Below are 19506 nucleotides of genomic sequence, written 5' to 3'. Positions count from 1 at the left end.
AGACAGATCCTTGGAAAGTATGTCAGATCATGTCACTCTGTGCTTAAAATCCTCCAAAGTCTGCCTGTCTCATCTGGAGTAAAAGCCAAAGTCCTTCTGATGGCCCTCCAGGCCCTATAGAGTCTGATCCTGGTTTCCTCAGACCTCCTCTCCCGCTGTCCCCACCATTCCCTCCCCTCAGGCCACAGCGGCTCCCTGTTGTTGCTTATATCTGGCAGGTGGGCTTGGCCTTGGCCCATTACACTTGCTGTTCCTTCCCTCTGAAATGCCTTTTCCCCAGATCACCACAGGACTTCTCGCTCTTCTACTGCCTGCAGCGCTTTGTTCGAATGTCAGCTTCTCAGAGACGCTGTTCCTGACCATACTATCCAAAGCCACCACCACCACCATCTTCCCAACCTCCTATGCCTGATCCTTCTTCCCTGCCTTTCTTTCCCCAACTCTGGGCCATGACCTAAAATATGATCTCTCTTATCCATTTGCTGCCTGCAACCTCACATACACACTGCAATGTGAGGTCCATGAGGGCAAGGACATCTCCAGGATCTAAAATGACCTCTGACCACAGAGTAAACACTCACTAAATATTTTTGAATGAATGAGAGAATGCAATGCAACCATTTGGTCTGAAAAATGAAGTAGACGGCCGGGCATGGTGGCTCACACCAGTAATCCCAGCACTTTGGGAGGCCGAGGTAGGTGGATCACCTGAGGTAAGCAGTTCGAAACCAGCCTGGCCAACAAGGTGAAACCCCATCTCCACTAAAAATACAAAAATTAGCTGGACATGGTGTTGCACTCCTGTAATCCCAGCTACCCAGGAGGCTAAGGCAGGAGAATCGCTTGCACCCGGGAGGTGGAGGTTGCAGTAAGCCAAGACCATGCCACTGCACTCCAGCCTGGGTGACAGAGCAAAAAAAAAAAAAAAAAAAAAAAGAAGTGGAGAAAACTAAACTTGTCATGCAAATGAAGCGCAGAACCAAGACCTGTTTTTTTGTTAGCTGATGAATGCTAATTAAATACATGGATCCACGCTAATAACAGGCTATCCCTCCCAGGCAAAGAATTAGATTTTTAAGAGGAACCCTTTACAGACAGGTATCCAGATCCAAAGAAGTGAATCAAATGATGGAAATTTAAATATTATGCGGCATGTTTTGGGGCAGGCCAAATTCTTCAGCACAAAGTCACACTAGCTGCCCCCAAGAGTTCCTTATCTGTGATACTCAGCCTTTCTCACCTTCCCCATCTCTAATAAATCCTCTTCTCCTTCTTCCGGATTTTCTATGGAGAAGAATCATATATCTTAGTTTTGTCTTAATTTTTTTTGTCTTCTGGATTCCCATTTTCTATTCCTAATATTCTATAAGAAACAGAGGCTCCTAGATGAAGACTTCAATTCTTTTCTGAAAATGCAAAAGGCTCTTGTATAATCTTGGGACCTAGGCAAGCCCTGTTCTATTTTGCAACTTTCCCTCTGAACCATCTTGGCTAATTCTTTAAATTAAGAATTAATTAATTAACTTAAATGCATCTGGCTCTGATCTTTACTCTCCATTATCTTAAGCCATTTACTTTTCCCTGTTTTCTCCTATCACCATCTTCCTTCCTCTTCTAGGCTGTTTTTCAGTCACATATAATACCCACCTACCCTGTGTGCATGCATTCATTCATTCATTATTTCCTGCAGGATTCAGCATGCTATTTATATGGCCTTTTCCATGTGCATAGCACTGAGACAGGCCTTCCCTGTACTTTGTGTGCTGCCTGTGTGGTGTGGTGGGGAGAGCTAAAGGGTTCCAGGCAGACATATAGAGCCAGAGCAGAACAATCCTGTTTACTAGGGAGTGTCACCACCACTATTCTCCACCTGCCACCTGCCTCTCTTCCCCATATGACAGAATGAGGACTGCAATTACAATTTTATTTATTTATTTAATTCATGTATTTGTTTATTTAGTTATTTCTGAGACAGGGGCTTGCTCTGTTGCCCAAGCTGGAGTGCAGAGGCACGAACATAGCTCACAGTAGCCTCCAACTCCTGGACTCAAGTGATCCTCCAACCGCAGCCTCTCAAAGTGCTTGGATTACAGCCATGAGCCACCACACCTGTGATTTTAGATAAGCTTCTGACCACAAGCTATGATGCAAAACTCCTCATGTAGAATGCTGAGTTTTGATGTACTTAGGAAAGCTCCAAAAAACCCTTAAAGAGAGAAGTAATAATACAGTTGTGAGATTTCTTATCTCTTGCTGGGGTATTCAAAACTAACCAACTGCAGTGGCTGCCTTGGGGTGTTACGGAGAGCCACAGCCTCTGCCCTGCAATGTAGAGCATCCTGGGAGCATCCTCAGAACTAGCTGACTGAAGCACTGTTCATAACTGATAAAAGGTAGAAACAACCCAAATGTCCATCATCAGATGAATATGGATAAATAAAATGTGATATATCCATACAATAGAATATTATTTAGCCACGAAAAAGGAATAAAGTTCTGATACATGCTACCACGTGAATGAACCCTGAAAAGATGATGCTATATGAAACCAGTCAGATACAAAAGGACACATATCGAATGACCCCATCTACATGAGGGAACCAAGAATAGGCAAATTCACAGACACAGAAAGTAGAATAGAGACTGCCAGGGGCTGAGGGGAGGGGATGATAGGTAAACCCACTGTTCCCATTGTTTAACAGGTATAGAGTTTTAGTTCGGGATAATGAACAAGTTCAAGGGATGGGCAGTGATGATGGTTAGACAACACTGAATATATTTAATCCCACTGAATAGTACACTTAAAAATGGGTAAAATAGTAGTTTGTGGCATGTGTATTGTACCACAATTAAAAATAACAATAGCAACAACAACAACAACAAAAAAAAAAACAGTTGGCCATGAGTCCAGCAAGTGAACCAAGACAGTGAGTGCACACTTAGCTGAAGCTGAACTGCTCTACACTGTACCTCACTGGAGGTTGCAGATACTACCAAGGAGTCAGGGCAAGGAGTCAGTTCCTGCATGACACAAGGAAAAGGCTGAGGTACTTTTCCCAGAAGCCTCGCCCCACAAACAAGTAACTACAGAGGGCAGGTGGTGAATCTTGGAAAGTAACAGTCCCTGTGTGATCATAAAGACTCATGGTGCTGGGCGCGGTGGCTCATGCCTGTAATCTCAGCACTTTGGGAAGCTGAGGGAGGTGGATCACCTGAGGTGAGGATTTTGAGACCAGCCTGACCAATATGGTGAAACACCATCTCTACTAAAAATACAAAAATTAGCCAGGCATGGTAGCATGAGCCTATAGTCCCAGCTACTTCGGAGGCTGAGACAGGAGAATTGCTTGAACCTGGGAGGCAGAGGTTGCAGTGAGCTGAGATCATGTCGCTGCACTCCAGCCTGGGTGACAGAGCAAGACTCCATTTCAAAAAAAAAAAAAAGACTGATTGATGTCCAGAATACATAAAGAATTCCTACAACTCGACGACAAATAAACAACCCCATTCAAAAATGGGCGAAGGACTTGAACAGACGTTTCTCCTAAGAAGCTATACTTATCGCCAATAAGCACACATCATTAGCCATCAAGGAGTTGCAAATCAAAACCAAACTGAGACACCACTTCACATCCATTAGGATGGCTATTATCAAAAGGCAGGAAACAAGAATTGGTGAGGATATAGAGAAATTGAAATGCTGTGTGTGCATTGCTGTTGGGAAGGTAAAATGGTGCAGTTGCTGCACCATTTGAGGACACTTTAGTGGATCCTCAAAATGTAAAAATTACAATTACAATTACAATTTGATTACAATTTGATTACAAATAAAATTACAATTTGATCCAGCAATTCCATTCCTTTGTATATATCCAAAAGGAGAGAAAGCAGAACTCAGATATCTGTACACCAACGTTCACAGCAGCATTACTCAGAGTAGCCCAAAGGTGGAAACAACCCAAATATTTATCAACAGAAAATTTCATTTTTTTAAGAAAGTCATACAATGGAATCTGATGCTACAACATGGATGAACCTTAAAAACATGTGACCTGAAATGAGACACACATTCTATGATCCCACTTATGTGAGATCCCAGTTATGTAACAGGTAAATCCATAGAGACAGAAAATAGAACAGAGGTTACCAGGGGCTGCCCCTGGTAAGCAATGAGGAGTTGTTGTTTAATGGGTTCAGAATTTCTATTTGAGATGATGAAAAAGTTCTGGAAATGGACAGTGGTGATGCCTGCTTGACACTGTGAATATACTTAATGCCAATGAACTGTCCACTTAAAAATGTTTAAGGTGGTAATTTCTGTTATATATATTTTATCACAATAACAAAATTTTTTGGCTGGGCACAGTGGTTCACACCTGTGATCCCAGCTACTTGAGAGGCTGAGGCAGAAGAATCACTTGAGCCCAGGAGGTCCAGGCTGTAGTGAACCATGATCGCACCACTGCACACCAGCCTGGGCAACAGAGTATGACCTTGTCTCAAAAAAAAAAAAAAAAAAAAAAAAAAATTAACATTTGAAGGAAAAAAAAAAGAATACTAGAAATGTAGATCTAATAAATAAGCCCAATATGACCTGTTAGCACAGTATCCAAACAGAACTTCTTTTCATCTTTCTTTCTTCCCTTCCTTCCTGCCTTTCCTTTCTTCCTCCCTTCTTTGCTTAAGTTCTATATAAAATAACCAAACTTTCTGAGGAAGACAGATGCCTGAGGGAATTATGATGAGAATTTAATTTTAAAAAGATAAATCACATTACGACAGGGACTGGCAGAGTGAGGTAATCTACAGCAGGGACTGTAAACAACAGCAGGCTGAACCAAAGACCCAGGAGGTGTTTCTATCTTCAGCAAAAGGGAAAATGAAGAAAGAACAGAAATACATTTGCAAGCCCCAAATTTGTAAGGCATTCGGTTCTATAAAAATTCCTTGCAACCATCTTCAAGGAGAAGATGAATTAAATAATTCAGGCACGGCTAGTTTCACTGTGAACTCCCATCCAAGGAAACAAAGCAACATAACCTGGATTCCATGTCAGCAGAAGGTCAGAGATCACATCTTATGTTAGCTCAGAAACTACAGTCTACCACTATAGCTTCCCAACACTGTGGACAGAATTTGTAGGAAATCCATTTAAAATTCCACGTGAATAATCCTCAATGAAAGGTAAATCCAGTTTGCTCAACCTGGTATCTCACATAAAGAAAAAGCCGGTTTTAAGCATACCTTTCTACTGCTGATTACTGCTGAACCATTTTGTATCACCAAGAAAAAGGTTTAGGGCCAAGGATGAATGTTCACATGGCTCAGCCTTCCACTTGATTCAACAAGAATCATCTATAAACCAAACTAGAAGACCTCAGGATAGACCCAGCTAATTAGTGATTCTTCTTAAAAAAATCATAATGACACTGTTATGATTATAAGAGACAGAATGGTCTCCTAAGATGCATTCCAATTGTAATTAAAAGAGGGCTGTCCCAGAGCTCCCATTTAATTTTAATTTATATTAAAATAACTTAGAAGAGCTACTTAATATATTGAACAACTGCCTTAAATCTGGTTGCTTAAATGTCAGCATCTTCCTCCTTCCACAAGCCTCAAAATTTGGGATGAATAATGTGCTGAGAAAAAAGAAGTAGGATCCAAATTACCAACACAAGTGGTATTTTTTTCATGACATTGAAGAAACTGTTTTTTAAAATGAGATGATGCTATACTTAAGCTATTTGAAAGATGGAAGTGCAAAAAACATTCTGCCCGTCAGCAACCATGTTGGTGGAACTAATCCAAACTCTAACAACTACATCTATTTGAAAACTGATTTTAATCAATGTTGAAGAGACTGAATTCCCATAACTTTTCACTTAATTAGACCTACAATGCTGGATCTGGAAGAGATTCCAAATATTCTTATGGCATCTATTCTATTCAAAGCACTCTGGGCTACTCTATCTAGAAACAGCACTACTTTTTACTTCATTCACCTGGCTTTACTTTCTTTATAGCACTTACCACAACCTGATGGTATATTATATACTTATGTATACATACACAATTTGCCACTGTTTATTATCTCTCCCTCCCACCAGAATGTCATCCCCACGGTGCAGGGATCCTGTCTGTATCCCAATACCCACAACAGTGACTCACGCAGAGTAACGTGGAAATTACTGTTATCTGTTTACTAGCCAACTAGATAATACCTGCCCCACTCTTTCACCTAATACATGAGATATTTGGGCCAGGCATAGTAGCGCTCATGTCTATAATCCCAGCAGTTTGGGAGGCCAAGGCAGGTGGATCACTTGAGGCCAGGAGTTCAAGACTATCTTAGGCAACATGGCAAGACCCCATGTCTACAAAAAAATTACAAAAACTAGCGGGCATGGTGGTGAGTGCCTATAGTCCCAGCTACTTGGGAGGCTGAGGTAGGAGGATCCCTTGAGCCCAGGAGGTCGAGGCTGCTGTGCGCCATGATTGCGCCACTGCACTCCAGCCTGGGTGACAGAGCAAGACCTTGCCTCAAAAGAGAGAGAGAGAGCGAGAGAGAGAGATTTGATGCTCAGAAAAGTGAAGAAAAAGCCGGGCCTTAGAGCCAGGTCTTTTAACTCCTAGTCACCCTTCAAAGTCAATGTGATTATGCTGCTCCCTGCTCTGACAGCTCTCCATTACCCAAGTGTCAGTACTGGTCTTAGTTTATACAGGCTGCTGTAACAAAATATCATTGACTGGGTGGCTTATAAACAACAGAAATCTACTTCTCACAGTTCTGGAGGCTGGGAAGTCCAAGATCAAGGAGCTGGCAGATTTGACGTCCGGTGAAGGTCCATTTCCTGGCTTATAGATGGTATAGTCCTGCTGTGTCCCACATGGTTGAACAGGTGAGGGAGCTCTCTCTGGTCTCTTTTATAAGGGCACTTATCCTGTTCATCAGGATTCCACCCTCACAACCATTATAATCACCTCCCAAATGCCCCACTTCCTAATACCATCACCTTGGGGCTTAGGATCTCAACATATGAATTTTGGGGAGACAAAAACATTCCGTCCATTGCAACACTCTTCTGTCTTTTCAATCTCTCCAAATTGTTCCTGGCCCACTTTTCTAGTCTTGTCTCCTGCCCCTCCCCTCCATGCCTGACGTTCCTGCCACCTCACTACACCAGAGCTACCATGCTTCCCAAATTTTTGCTCACTCTGCCCCTACCTTTGGCATACCTCTCCACCCCGTCTCCATCTGTACATTTCTACTCCTTCTCCAAGGCCCAGCTCAAATATCACTTCCCCTGTGAGCTTCCTCCTGATCTTCCCCTATTCTACCCTATCACCAGTACTCACTGCCTCCCTGTGCTCTCATAGCACTTTGTTCACTGCAGTCCACTTGAAATTCAGCCCTTTCTTCTTTACTAGATGGACTATGAGTTCTTTATTTTTACATTCTCTAGCAACTCCACAGTACCTGGCATCAACAGCTGGAGTAGGGAGGCGAGAAGGAAACAGGACACGCGCCACTCCTCCACGTTCAGTACGACTCCCAACGTCCTAACTGACTGCCCCAGTAACCCAAAGGAACGAAATCTGATACTGTTAGAAAGGGGATATGTCATTAAACATGGCAGCCCATGAAATCAGCTAGCAAATTCTGAAAAAGCACACTTCATAATGTATTTGTTCGGCAACTATGCCAGAATGCCGTATTTTCTTTTTTCAAGTGAGAAGTTACAGGCCAGGTGCAGTGGCTCACACCTGTAATCCCAGCACTTTGGGAGGCCGAGGCAGGCGGATCACTTGAGGCCAAGAGTTCAAGACCAGCCTGGCCAACATGGCAAAATTCCTTCTCTACTAAAAATACAAAAATTAGCCACGTGTGGTGGCGCATGCCTGTAATCCCAGCTACTCGAGAAGCTGAGGCACAAGAATCGCTTGAACCTGGGAGGTGGAGGTTGCAGTAAACTGAGATCATGCCACTGCATTCAAGCCTGGGCGACAGAGTGAGACCCTGTCTCAAAAAAGAAAAAAAAGAAAGCACAACAAAATACTTTGGGCCGAGACCTACCATTGTCACATTCAAGCAATCTGTACTTCTCCAACTCCTGTTCTTGTCATACTACGCCCATGGCACCCAATACATGGTATATGTTCAGTACAGGTTTGTTGACATGAGAGAAAATGCGTTTATCATGCCTGGCTGAGTGGGATGTGGATGGACATGGAAATTTTCTTTTCTTTTTTTGAGACAAGGTATCATTCTGTCACCCAGGCTGGAGTTCAGTGGCATAATCTCGGCTCACTGTAGCCTCAACCTTCCAGAGTAGCTGGGACCACAGAAACACACCACCATGCCCAGCCAATTTGTGTGTGGGGGGGAGGGGGGCGGGGGGTGTTTGTTTTTTGTTTGTTGGTTGGTTTGTTTGTCTGTTTTATAGAGGTGGGGTTTGGTCTTGTTGCCCAGGCTGGTCTCAAACTCCCAGGCTCAAGTGATCCACCCACCTCAGCCTCCTGAGTAGCTGGGACTACGGACAGGCACCACCAAGCCTCACTGGAAATCTTCATTAAACTTCAAAACAAAGGACACAGTTACTTATTTTGCCTGCTTGAAGGTAACCATTCAGAGATTGCTGTCTTGCTTTATTTGTCTATATCCAAGATCAACCGGGGTTGTAACAGACAAAAAAAAAGAAAAATGATAATCTGTAAATATTTTTACAAACCAACATTCCACCAACCTTCACAATGTACAGTGGCCCTTCTAAATGGACAAATTCATAAAGGTTAATATCTAGTATGGATTATGAAATTAATTGAAGTGTCAGAGGTTCCCTGACAAAACTGTTGTTCACTAGTTGTCACTGGGCCACTGATAACAAATTAAGTGACTTGGGACTCTGCATGGGCCAAAAAGAAAGTCTAGAGCAGAAGCTGCATAAAGTAAACATCTTTAAGATGCTAATCACTACAGTCACATGTGAGCTGCCTATGTTGATTAGGAAATAAAAATCTCAACTAAAAATAGCAGACAAAATATTTTGATCATAAAGTTCTCCTCCTCTTTATCTTGCTAGTTAAAGACCATTATGCTCACAAAACTGACAGGAAGCCTACATTCTGAGGTCATGGCTTTTGCACCAGCCAACCCTGGTTATTCTTTCCAGATTGGAATGTCAGGAGCATCTGTGGTTAAGAAACAAGTCACTCATGGTTCATATGCTTTCTTCAGAACACATACAAACAACCTCCCTTCATCTCAGCTCTCCTCCTTTCAGAAATGATTCAGCCTGAAAGCATTGCTGCTTTGTCCATCAAGCCTATCTCAAAACTATCTGAGGCCAGGTGCGGTGGCTCACACCTGTAATCCCAGCACTCTGGGAGGCCAAGGAGGGGGATGGCTTGAGCGCAAGAGTTCGAGACCAGCCTGGCCAACATGATGAAACCCCATCTCTACTGAAAATACAAAAATTAGCCAGGCGTGTAATCCCAGGTACTCAGGAGGGTGAGGCAGAAGAATCGCTTGAACCTGGGAGGTGGAGGCTGCAGTGAGCCGAGATGGTGCCACTGCACCCCGGCACTGTGGCTCATGCCTGTAATCCTAGCACTTTGGGAGGCTCAGGTGGGTGGATCACTTGATGTCAGGAGTTCAAGACCAGCTTGGCAAACATGGTGAAACCCCATCTCTATTAAAAATACAAAAAATGAGCCGGGTGTGGTGGCGCACACCTGTAATTCCACCTACTTGGGAGGCTGAGGCAGGAGAATCACTTGAACCTAGGGGACAGAGGTTGCAGTGAGCTGAGACTGTGCCACTGCATTCTAGCCAGAGTGACAGAGTGAGACTCCATCTCAAAAAAAAAAAACCTATCTGAAATTCTCTTGGTAATAAGAAGTACATGAAAGTGCTGACTTATATGAGCACCATATCTTATTTACCCCTGTCACAACTGTTAATGTCTAATATTTTAATGCAAGACCTCTGACCTACAGAGGAAGGTAAAACTAAGCCTAAACGTCAACATTATAAATAAACAAAGCCCTCCACCCTGTGTATGTGTGTACACACACAACTGGCACAGGGAATATACACATACACACACACAACTAGTAAACACCTAACAGGCAATGGCTTAGGCACATATCTTGCAACATACAACTGCCATGCACTAAATGGTCCTCTTGTGGTTCAGAGTTCCATTCTTCCTGAGCCCCTAACCTATTAGCAGGGAGAGACTACAGGCAATGGAAAGAATTCAGCTCAGTTACTTCACCTCTGAGCCTTAGCCTTCTCATCAGTAAAATGAGAGTGGGACTAGACCAGCACTGCCCAACAGAAACATAATGCAAGCCACAAATGTCAGCCAAATATGTAATTTTAAATTTCTCAGTAGATAATATTTTAAAAGTAAAAAATGGTAAAATTAATTTTAACAATATTTTATTCAATCCAACATAGTCAAAGCTATTACTTCAACATGGGATCAACATTAAAAAACTATTAATGCCATATTTTGCATTCTCTTTTCACACCAAATGTTTCAAATCCAGTACATTGTTTTTTTAAAAAAGAAAATAGAGACGAAGCTTTACCTTGTTGCCCAGGCTGGTCTCCAATCCCTGGGCTCAAGTGATCCACCTGCCTCAGTCTCCTAAAGTGTTGGGATTATAGGCATGAGCTATGGGGCCCAGCACTATTTTTTATTTTATTTTATTTTATTTTATTTATTTTATTTTATTTTATTTATTTTATTTTATTATTTTATTTTATTTTGGAGACAGGCTCACTGTAGCCTCAACCTCCTAAGCTCAAGCAATCCTCCCACCTCAGCCCCAAGTAACTGGGACCACAGACACACATTGCCATATCCAGTTAACTTCGGTTTTTCAGGGGGAGGGTTTTTTGTTTCTTTTTTTTTGATAGAGACAGGGTTTTGCCATGTTGCCCAGCTGGTCTAGAATTCCTGGCCTTGGCCTCCCAAAGGCTGAGATTACAGGTGTGAGCCACAGCGCTGGCCCTAGTATGTATTTAAATTGACAGCACATCTGCATTCGGACTAGCCACACGGGACCAGCAGGACTGCATAGGGCAGCACAGGCCTAGGTGATCTCTGATATCTCTCTTAACACTAGAAGTTATTTTAATAAAAGGAATGACAGATTTTCAGATGGAGGTCTACTTAGAACAAGTATAAAGCATTTTCTTAAAATTCCTAGTCTGTTCATCCTCATTCAAAATGGTGTTTTACTTTTTAAAAACTTTTTAAATTCAGTGGAATTGGATTTGTAAACAACTAAGTGGTCTGATGTACTGCTTTTAGCATGACTGTTCTCACTGCCACAGTCACTGTCCTATAAACCTCCAGGGAGATTAAGAATACTCAGAACATAAGTATAACTACTGAATGAATGAGACAGCTCAAAAATCATAACTTGAAAAGACAACTGTTCAGATGAAAGTTCAACAGAAATGGCAAAGAAAAATATTTGATAACCATGTTATCTTCTATCTATTAAGATCATGCTATAAAAATAATACAAATGTGCACATGCTTTTGGAATTGTTTCTCTAATTACTCAACATCTATGAGAAAGGTTCGGGCTGCTGCTCCCACACTGTCTTGCTTATTAATGCCTTTGTGATCAATGATCTGCCTTCACCAGATGGCTGGCCTGGGTTAAGAGTACAATTTGCGCTCACAGAACAAAGCAAAGCTAACTGGCCTTCCCAAGAATTGAACCTGTGACCCTGACCTCATTAACTCTAGAAGACAGTTAACCCATCACAAACTTGCATGGCCAGCTGCATCATAAATAAAGCCAGGAAAGACCACTGCCTCTGTCACAATGACACTCTGGTGGAGAAAAAGTCATTCTAAATGTACTAAAAACTTTTCAAAATGAAGAAAAATCCTGACTGCAGTCATTTAGGGCAGCCTGGAATTCAGCAGTGTCTTAACAGCCCTGCTGATCTGTCACAGTCTTCCCTAAGAACATTAGCTGTGGCCCCCACCTGAGACCATAAATGGTATTGGCAATGGCGTTTGGAGTAATGATGCTTCCTCTTTCAAAAATGGTGATCTTGGGACTATGGCCTCTCCTTTTAATTTCTCCCAAGTGAGGAAACAGCCCATTGTTAACAAAGGGTTAACAATTATATACTAGAATTTTCACAGATTATTCCCTGAATCCGGCTTATCCTAGATTTAAATAATAATCAAGTTTTCAGGTAACCTGTTTCCCCCTCCCTGTCTCCTTATCTTCCTTCTTGCCAGCCAATCCCTCCCCAGGTGAGTGGGGTGAGGCCACTGGGCCTCCAGATAAGGTCGTTCTTACCTTCCCTGGTACAAACCAAAATGCCTTTTTAGCAAGTTGTCCTTCCTTTTTTGAATTCCTCTTAGCAGTTGCTACCTGCTCTTAAATTCCATTCTAACAACCGTTTCTAGTGGACTAAGTATTTACTTCTTTTTCTTTTTTTTTTTTTTTTTTTTTGACGGAGTCTCGCTCTGTCGCCCAGGCTGGAGTACAGTGGCCGGATCTCAGCTCACTGCAAGCTCTGCCTCCCAGGTTTACGCCATTCTCCTGCCTCAGCCTCCCGAGTAGCTGGGACTACAGGCGCCCGCCACCTCGCCCGGCTAGTTTTTTTGTATTTTTAGTAGAGACGGGGTTTCACCATGTTAGCCAGGATGGTCTCGATCTCCTGACCTTGTGATCCGCCCGTCTCGGCCTCCCAAGTATTTACTTCTGATTGAAATATTTTTTAAAGTGTTTCAGGGATGCAGTTTCTGTCTTTTCCTCACTTCATATTGAATACAGTACCAGTTTCAAAAGCAAGTTTTTTGACATTTCGTCTTAATCCCCAAAGTACGCCACTTGAAAAACACTAAAAACACCTGAAAGACTTGGTGAAGACGTTAAAATCTGACTGAAATATTTATGTTTCCATTTTTGACATTTTAAATGGTATCACTTTTTCACATATAAAAGCTTTTACATATGGTTGTTCTATTTGGCTTCTTAAATATGTCTGATAACATGTGACTACAAAAACATCTCTTCAGGGTTGTTACTCAGTTTTTCTTTTCCACAGAGTTACTTAAAATGTATTTTTTTACTTTAGAGAAGAGTTTATAATCTGGTACTTCTCATATATATGTGAAAATTATACATCTATGTAAACCTAAAATATGCATATGCATCTGCCTTAAAGCCACCAGAACAAATTAATATCTACATTGATTTTGTTCTTATTTCTATGAATTTTCACATCAGGATAAAAAGGAGCCCCTGAGTGGCAGCTCATGCTTGCAATCCCGGCACTTTGGGAGGCTGAGGCAAGGTAGGTAGATCACTTGAACCCAAGAGTTCATGACCAGCCTAGGAAACAGAGAGACACCACATCTCTATAAAAAATAATAACCAGATGTGGTGGCATGTGCCTGTGGTCTCAGGTATTCAGGAGGCTGAGCTAGGAGGATCACTTGAGCCCAGGAGGTAGAGGCTGCAGTGAGCCATGGTTACATCACTGCACTCCAGTCTGGGTGACAGAGCAAGACCCTAATAAATAAATTTAAAAAAACACAAATGAATAAAAGAATAAGCAGGACACAAAATGTAAAGGTAGCCAAGTTTTGTATCTGCCTGAACATGCAAATGACAATGACCATTCAATAGGTGGGCCATGTCCTGATGCTCACAAAAACTGTAACAATCCACTAAGGGTCAAGTGGTAGACAGAATTAATAAAATAAGCATAAAACACAGGCTTGCTGCAACTGTCCACAATATCATTAGAGGCAAAGTAATATTTTGAGGGCCAGCCTAAGGATGAAATCTGATGTTCAAAAACAAATGCAACTATATCTATATTTGTTTACATCACATCTTAATAAAAAATGACTGATGAACAGAAACATATGGCTATTCAAACCACATAAACCATGAAACTGCTGTTCTTTGTCTAACATATCATCATGATCTACACAAATTCAGATTTTTAAATTGTCAGCTTTGAAAACACTAACCTTAATTCAACAAATAAACTGTTTAAATATATGGTTAAAAGTTTAAAGCCCCATGCACATAGGAGTATCCCAAGCTATAATGCAAGAGCAGTGACATATTTATACATTTTTAGGCACCTGGTAATCACGTTATTTATGAGTTACACTCCTACATATAATAGCAATAATGCAAACCAGACACCGTAAGAGTTTTAATCTAGAAGATATAAATGCAAAAAAAAGTGAAATTTGCCTTTATTATATAAAAGCATCTATTTGTGTATTCTAAGTATTATTTATAAAATATATTTCCTTAAAAATACCTTAATTCTTCTTGACAATATGTTTCAAAGAGGGAAGTCCTAGAAATATCAAAATATTAAAATTAAAATACTGCTAGAAATACACATAGGAAACGTGTAAAGAACTGAAAAACCAAACAAAAAATAAATGATAATAGGATAGTTGGTGGTGGTTTCTTAAAGTAATTTACAAAGTAAATACTTTTACTGCCTTGTGATTTTAAGACCAATCAATACACTATAAAGTACTCTTTTGTAGCTCGTAAGGCTTCATTTTGTGCCTCAACAAAAGCTGACATTCATTCGTAATGAAGTATTTTTATAGTTACACAGCTATTTCATGTCTCTAAGGAAGATATATTAAACCTTTGGGTGCTCAATAAAAATGACCAATTAATTGACTCTATCACAAAAACCTGAGAAGCTATTACAAAATATTTACATCAAAGACCAGCTAAAGCCAGAAAGAATTACATTATGCTTCCTTAACTTCCCCAAGTTGAAAACTGACTTGAAATGAGTCATTTCAAAGGAAACTATAAAAGATGTACCACAATGTAAATTCTCAATATCGACAATCAAATTTATGTTAAGGAAGGAAGGAAACATCTTCAGAAATCACTATAAGGGAACAACAGAAAGCGTGGGGGTTAAGAGGGCAGACAGGCTTTAGGATCAGAGAGAACTCAGTTTGAATCTTTGCTTCATCCCTCTCTAAATTTAGGACCTTGGGCAAGTTAATAAAAAACTCTCTGAGTCTTAATTTCAATTATCAAATGTAAACACAAGGCCTACTTATAGGGCTGTTGTGAGAACTAAATTAGATAACATATATAAATAGACTGCTTAGCACACAGTAACATGACCATGATACTCAATACATCATCGTAATTCCCAAGAAATGTTTAAGAACCTATTTTTAAGTGTAATTTAGTATTCAAATTCCAACTGATGTTGTAAACCATTCGAAGAAAAAAATATAAAGATTCAACAACAGAGTTTTCTTAAATGCACTTAACCTGATTATCCTTCATAAGTGCTTTTCAAAGTGTAGTTCCTGACCCATTAATGGGATGTGAAATCATTTAGCGATCTCAACCAGCATTTTTTAAATAAAATAGAATAAAAAAATGTAAGAATGCACTGCACATTCCAAGTCTAAGCATTACTTCATGAATTTTTAAATTACAGATATTTACAACGTATCGTATACTGGGTGGCAAAGTAAAATGCATCTCTTACTGTGCAAAAATAAAAGTTTAGGCTGGGCGCAGTGGTTCACACCTGTAATCCTAGTATTTTGGGAGACCAAGGCAGGAAAATTGCTTGAGACCAGCCTGGGCAACACAGTGAGAACTCATCTCTTAAAAAACAAAAACAAAAACAAAAAAAAGTTTAAAAGCCATTGCTTTACATTAAAATAATGAAAATAAAAATTAGCTGACACTGAGTGCTTAGTTTGTACTAAACATTGTGCTATGCCCACATTATTTTATTTGATCCTCACAAAAATGTTCTAAGTAGGATTACTTCCTCCATTTTACAGATGAGGAAACTGAGGCTTAGATTAAATCACTTGTCAAGGATGCAGAGCTAGTAGCTAGTAAAGTCAATGCTCAAATTCAATCACCTACCTCGAGAACTTGTGTATTTAACCACTCCCATAAGTACTAGGTTGCAAAATGTACCTTTTCTTTAGGTAAAAGTTACCCAAAAGGTAGACTTTCTCATGAGGTCTAATTCCAGTGTGATTTTCTGGGGGTACAGTGTCTCCTGGAGAAGGTTGTGTGATTCATGGGAGAAAGCTCTGGGCGTGAGATCCAGCTTCTGTCCCTGGCATTGTTGCTTTAGTGGCAAGGAGCTGGCAAGTCATTTAATCTCGCCATGTCTGGATTTCCTCACCTACAAAACGGGAATGATAATATCTGCCCTGCCTCCCCACAGGCCATTGTGAGAAACTACATGCACATACAACAAGTGAAATGTTCTATTGTGCTACTCAGTTACCGGAGACGATTAAAAACGATGAAAAAAACCACCCAAGAGGCCCCATTCTTGGAAGAAACACACATCAACTATGACTGAAAAAGGAAGGTCACCAAGCTTTCATAAACTATATGTGGAAAACCTCTGCACAGTTCTCGGCACACAGTAGGCCTTCAGTAAATGTTCACTGAATAAAAAGAAATAAACAAATTCCATCTGTACACATTTTAACCACTTGTATTTTTTTCACCTATTCATTCTTTCTTTCCACAACTACATACTGAACACCTACTGTGTGCCAGATCAGAAATATAGACCACAAAAAAAGACTAAAAGATTGTCTCTTGCCCTGGAGAATTTCAAATTAATGTCAACTAATTGGTCTGAAATTGGGTAAGAGAAAAACTGTAAAACACAGCTTCCTCATCTAGCGATAATAATAACTTCCATTTATTATAGTGCTTTGTAGTTTATGAAGAACTATGAACTATTATGAAGAGCTAGCTTTTGTTTCTCACACCAATTGCCTATTGTCAAGTTGGTGTTAGCTTCCTCCTCCAAATTCAGTGGTCGGTAAGTACTGCTAAGTCTTTAGAGTGAAAGTTTCTCAATGTGTTAGAGATGACTGCAAAATTAAGCTTTTGAATAAAATGCATTTTAAATAATCAACAGTGGAAAGGGCGATCCAGTAGCATGATTTTTTCCCTGCCCACTTCTGAGTTGAAGTGATCTGTAATGCAACCATATTACATTTTTCAAAATGTTTCTTTTTCAAAGCTGCCTTTGAAATTTTTTTCATATAGGCAATTTTCTCTTGAATATACTGAACAAGGATTCCCTTTTCCCAAAGGATAAAGGCGATAGTAGTGAAGGACTCTTTTCTTTGTTGACTTTCTAAAAATTACTCAAAATTGACTGTTTTATTCAGATTCCTGAGTCACAAACAATGCCAAAGAACTGTAAACCATTTTTTATACAATTTCACAATTACTATAGGTGATTTTAAAAGGAAACATTGATTTAACTCACCACTTAATGAATCAAAAATTTGCCACAGGATATTTACTAAGAATCTTTTTCTAAAACTGCCTTATCCTTTGTATTCTAACCACTCCCTCGCCGCCACCACCACTTACCACCCCCAATACACACACATACACACACACGCACACACACACACTCCCTCCCTCACCTACACCAGATCAGTTTCCCAGCCATTATTCCTAAAACCGTATTAAAATTTCACAACACATGGTCGTACTTACTGGGTTTTCTTCCCCATCCCCCTCCACTGAATCTGTCTTGAAATATATATCCTCTCTTAAAATTCAGAATTCAGAAAATGATTACGATGTCTCTAACTCAAGAACACATATTATAAAATTCAAAGTCGGCTTCTGTTTACTGATAATCATGAAAAAAAAAAAAAGAAAAGCCATACCCCACCCACCGTATCCGTAGGGTTAGGAGGTCCAATCTCGCCACTACAGAGCTCTGCAAGAAAGGACGGTTATAGCGCCAGGAAAACCATCGCAACAAGCCCTGGCCGAAGATAAGGAAAACACATTTTACACCACGGGCAGCGCGCAGTCTCCTGGCCCCGGCCCTTAGTAAACAGGGGAAACCTTTGTCTTGCCTCAGCCATCAAACTGGCGGCTCATCAGAATTGGGGCAACAAGAGTTTGTGCGAAACGGTCTGGCAGAGGTTAAACAAAGCAATGCAGCTCCGGGGGCGGTGGGGAGAGGGCTCAGCCCGAACAGCGTCCGCGATCCCGGACGGCGAGGTCTGGCTCTGGCCCCCGCCGCGGTCGGGACCGAGCCAGGGACTCGGGGACAGGATGCCGAGGCGCGGTAAGGGGAGAAGGCAGGCGAGGTCCCATGTTCTCCGCAAGTTCCCGGGGCGCAGCCTGGCGGCAGGTTCCAAAGCGCGCAAGCCGCGCGCAGGTTCCTCGGGGAGGGTCCGCACCTCCCACGCTGGGACGCCGCCCTGAAGTCCACCGCCCGCCGCGCCGAGCCCACGCCCCCGGGGCCAGGTCCCCTGGAGTCCCGGGCCGCCGCGGGGGCCCGGCCCAGAGGGGCACGAGTGGAGGGGAAAAGCCCGCCCCTGTCCCCATTGTCTGGTTCCGGCCGCGGGCCGAGCAGGCGCTCACCTGAGGTCCCTGCCTGGCGCTCCGGCTGGCAGAGCGGCTGGCCGGCGACCGGCGGTCCCGGGCGGGCGGCGGACTCGGCGGCACTGCGCGCTGCAGCCTCCGCATCAGCAGCCGCCGCGGCAGCAGCACCAGCAGCGCACCCGCCTCTCAGTCGGCCGTGGCCTCCATTGCTCTCCCCACTGCCGCCACCGCGCGGCACTGCGCGCCCGGCCCCGCGAGGCGTGGTCACATGCTCCGCCGGCGCCCCGGGCGCTCGGACCCGCGCCGCCGCCCCGCCCGGCTTAGCCCAAGGACCGCTGAGCGCGAGGCGCCGGCTTCCTTCTCGCGCCCTCCGGGAGTGGCGCGCACCGGATGGCTCCCCTCCCCAGGGGTGCCCAGAAACCTGGAGCGGGCCCGAAGGAGGGGCGTGGGGTTGACCAGTGCCCCCCGGCTTCTGCAAAGCCTGACTCGAGGGAGGGCTGAACGCGTGGGGTCTGAGGTTACAGTGGTGGGCTCACAGCGAGGCTCATCCTGCGTGGGGCAAGAACATTGGACCATCAGTCACCACCCCACCGGATGCGAATTCGGCCCCTGTTACGCGCAGTAGCCACACTAATAAGAGATACCGGGAACCCAGGGGAAGTTTCGCCCTGCGGAGTCCCAACCATAATAAATGGCACTGGGACTCCTGAGAGTTGAGTAAGTTGGAAAATGCCACCTAGAAATAGAAAGGCTAGAAATTGCTTTGCTGAGTCGCTGTACATCTGAACGGAGTGACATTGACATTGGGCATTATTGTCCCCAGCCATAATGAAATTAAATATTGATTATTTATGCTTTAAGCAAAATAATTACTTATCTTCTCCTTTTGTGGGCTAACGAAGAGAACAATACTTTTCCTTCATACTTTTTGCTATCACTATGCCAATGCAACTACTGGAAATCAGTCTCTGGAGATCTCTTTAGTTTACTATATATGCAAGGATGCTAAAAATAATTGAGTATCATTATTAAACAGGAAATTTTAAAGCAAAACGACCAAAGATACAAAATACGAAATATAGCCCTAAAATATACCCA

The 19506-nt window shown here is 42.3% G+C and overlaps 1 protein-coding gene across 1 annotated transcript in view; it reads right to left on the bottom strand.

The window, feature by feature from the left end:
- Window positions 1-18495, bottom strand: part of CRACD (capping protein inhibiting regulator of actin dynamics) — a 279136-nt gene extending 260641 nt beyond the window's left edge. Inside the window, exon 1 of the mRNA XM_050791867.1 lies at window positions 18448-18495. The gene's annotated coding sequence lies outside the window, so the exon portion shown is untranslated. The remainder of the gene's footprint in view (window positions 1-18447) is intronic.
- Window positions 18496-19506: the final 1011 nt, after the last annotated feature.

The sequence above is a fragment of the Macaca thibetana genome, chromosome 5, assembly GCF_024542745.1.
Source record: "Macaca thibetana thibetana isolate TM-01 chromosome 5, ASM2454274v1, whole genome shotgun sequence".
Taxonomy (NCBI): domain Eukaryota; kingdom Metazoa; phylum Chordata; class Mammalia; order Primates; family Cercopithecidae; genus Macaca; species Macaca thibetana.
Note: the sequence above shows the minus strand (reverse complement) of the source record. Positions and strands in the feature narration are given on the sequence as shown.